Below are 3,781 nucleotides of genomic sequence, written 5' to 3'. Positions count from 1 at the left end.
CCCGGACCGGGACGCGAACCCGTGTCCCCTGCATCGGCAGGTGGACTCTCAACCACTGCGCCACCAGGGAAGCCCTGTATTATTATCTTATTATGGAAAATTTCAAACATATTCAAAAGGAGGGAAAATAGTATAATCAACCCCTGTATCCATCATCTGATGGTTTGAGAAACACCTAGTCGAATATATGGTGGTCTGTCTATGAAATGGCATACTGCAGTCTTTAAAAAGAGAAAAGTTTTCTGGTATGGAAAAGTTGTCTAGGAAAATTAAGTAAAAAAATTTGCAAAACTTCCCTGGTGCCACAGTGGTTAAGACTCTGCACTCCCAATGCAGGGGGCCAGGTTCTATCCCTGGTCAGGGAAATAGATCCCACATGCATGCTGCAACTAAGAGTTCGCATGCCACAACTAAGGAGCCCACCTGCCGCCACTAAGACCCAACACAACCAAATAAATAAATAAATAAATATTAACAAAATAACAGTCTATGCCCTGTGTTTCAGTTTGGTATAAAAACAATGTATTTTACCAGCACATATTTGTAACATTGTCATTTATTCCTGCAGAGCCTGGAAGAGCAGGCTGGGAGACCAAGCAAGCACGCGCGCGCGCGCGCACACACACACACACCCACACACACACACACCACACACACACACACACCCCGTGCTGTGGATGGGATCAGGGAGGTGGGTCCCTCTGTGGTTTGAACTGGCAATACTCTTGATTGCATTTGGAACTGTCTTAGCAGGAGGTTACAGCTTTCTGAAGTTCTCAGAGGGGAATGTTTTTGTATGACCCACACCTCTTTCTCTTGCTAATGTTGGGTGCCTCCCTGGGCCCCACTTTCTTGCATTATCATTCTGGACTGAGGTGGGGAGACAAGGAGGTGTGAAATCACTTTTTGCCTCCTAAAGGGCTAGGAGACACTGGAAGTTAACATCTTTGGAGTTAACTTTATACTTAAAAACTCCTTTGGTGTTTGCAACCCCTCTGTGGGATGGGTATTATTACTATGCCCGGTTTAGGGATGAGGTAGCTGCAGAGAGTTCAGAGATGTGCCCAAGGTCACATTGCTAAGTGTGGGCTGCCTTTGAACCTCAATATCTTAACCACTATAACCCAGCTGCCTAAACACAAAGAATCTTCTAGAAAGACAGCAGAGACTGAGCTCACGGTGGTTACCTCTGGGGATGGAGCCTGGGCTGGGCGGAAGGGTGAGGGGAAGGGTGCAAGGAGGGTTTTAGTTTCCACCTAATTCTTTGACCAAACAGTTGATACAGCTGAGTTGTAGCTAAGGTCAGAGCACAAACTCAGGAGCCAGGTGGCCTGAGCTCAAATGAGACTTGACCACTGACTGGCTGGTGACTTGAGCAAGTGACTGCCCTCCTCTGCAATTCAGTGTTCCCCCTGTTCATGTGGAGATGATGATGATGATAATGTCTGCTTCATGGAGTTACTTGAGAATTAAATGAGTTAAGGTATTCCTAAGACATTTAGAAGAGTGCCCTGTCACACTGTAAATGCCCAACAAATTTCAACTATTATTATTCTGAACATTGACATTTTCCCATGAATATGTATTTTAATTTTTAATTTAACTTTGTTTTGGCCGTGCCAAGTGGCATCTTAGCTCCCCAACCAGGAATTGAACCCACACCCCCTGCAGTGAAAGCGTAGAGTCTTGTTTTTTTTTTTTTTTTTTTTTTAGTTGTAGCATGCAGGCTACCTAGTTGGGGCATGCGGACTCTTAGTTACAGCATGCATGCGGGATCTAGTTCCCCGACCAGGGATCGAACCTGGGCCCCCTGCATTGGGAGCACGGAGTCTTACCCACTGGACCACCAGGGAAGTCCCAATATGTATTACTTTAAAAAAAATAATAATAATAGATTAGTTCTTTTGAAAGGCCGACTACAGGGAATTCCTTGGCGGTCCAGTGGTCAGGATTCTGTGCTTTCACTGCCGAGGGCCTGGGTTCGATCCCAGGGATTTAGTCCGGGAACTAAAATCCCACAAGCTGCGCGTGGCACAGCCAAAAAAAAAAAAAGGGGCCAACTACAATGTCTAATACAGTTAGACATATACCTTCCCTATGACTCAGTAATTCCACCCCTGGGTTAAGAGAAATTCGTGCACATGACCAAAAAAGACTTGTTCAAGAATGTTCATTACAGGGGCGGGGCTTCCCTGGTGGCGCAGTGGTTGAGAATCCGCCTGCCGATGCAGGGGACACGGGTTCGAGCCCTGGTCCGGGAAGTTCCCACATGCCGCGGAGCAGCTAGGCCCGTGCTCCACAACTACCGAGCCTGCGCGCAGCAACAAAGACCCAACTCAACCAGAAATAAATAAATAAATTTAAAAAAAAGAATGTTCATTACAGCTTTTTCTCATAATAGATCAAACTGGAAATGTCCACCAACAAGAGGACGGGTGGGTAAATGGTGGTATAGTCAGAAAATGGAATATTCAACAATAAAAAGAAATCAACAGTTAAAAAAGAAATTATTGATGCATCCAACAAACAACATGATTGAATCTGAAAAAACATTATTTGAGTGAAAGAAGCCAGATACAAAAGAATTCATTCTGTATGATTCCATTAATATGAAGTCCAAGAACAGGCCAAACTAATAATGATAGAGGTCAAAATAGTGGTTAACTGGTTTGGGGGAGGGGCAGGAGGGAACTTTCTAAGGGATGGAAATGTTTTGTGCCCCAGAGGACATGTGGCAATGTCTGCAGCCATTTTTGTGTGTCACAGCCGGCAGAGAGGGTAAGTGCTACTGGCGTCTGGTGGGTAGAGGCCAGACATGCTGCTAAACATCCGACAGTGCTCAGGACAGCCCACCACCACAAAGAATTATCTGGCCCCAAATGTCAGTAGTACTGAGACTGAGAAGCTTTGGTTTAAATTGCTTAAATATGATCAAGGATTTCTGCATCCTAGTAGTTACTTGCCATTATTACAGGCAACTGAGCAGCAGAGATGGCTAATCACCCTTGGGACAGAATTGTCACTGAACAGAAGCTGCTCGGCCGGGAGCATCTCCCAACCCCCTTTGCATCCGGGCACAGTCACTTGATTCATTTTTGCAAATAGAATGAGCAAAGTCTTGTATGTTAGCTCAGGGCAAGGCAGTCAAGAAACATGTACGACTTCCCTACTCTCTTTCCTGCCTCCGCTGCATGCAGACAATGATGGAGAGCTGTCAATCAACTGGCAATCCAGCACAGGATAGCCATGTGAGCAGGAGATAAAATTCTGCTTATGCAAACCATCTGGTTTGCATATCCAGGTTATGCAAACCCTGGAATGTTGGGGTTTATTTGTTACAGTAGCTCATGTGACTCAGAGTGTTCAACCAAAACTATAGTCTCCAAAGGGCAGATCTTCCAAGCTGATCTGTTAAGGGACAGTTAATCTCACTTGTAAATTCTCTGAGAGCAGAGATCATATGATTCACATTTCACATTTTCTTTCTTTTATTTTAAAATAAATTTATTTATTTATTTATTTCTGGCTGCGTTGGGTCCTCGCTGCGTGCAGGCTTTCTCTAGTTGCGGTGAGCAGAGGCTACTCTTCTCTGTGGTGCGCGGGCTTCTCATTGCGGTGGCTTCTCTTGTTGCAGAGCACGGGCTCTAGGCGCACGGGCTTCAGTAGGTGTGGAGCACGGGCTTAGTTGCTCCACGGCATGTGAGATCTTCCCGGACCAGGGTTCGAACCCGTGTCCCCTGCATTGGCAGGTGGATTCTTTTTTTTTTTTTTTTTTTTTTTT

The sequence above is a fragment of the Physeter macrocephalus genome, chromosome 14, assembly GCF_002837175.3.
Source record: "Physeter macrocephalus isolate SW-GA chromosome 14, ASM283717v5, whole genome shotgun sequence".
Lineage (NCBI taxonomy): Eukaryota > Metazoa > Chordata > Mammalia > Artiodactyla > Physeteridae > Physeter > Physeter macrocephalus.
This window is presented reverse-complemented; position numbering follows the sequence as displayed.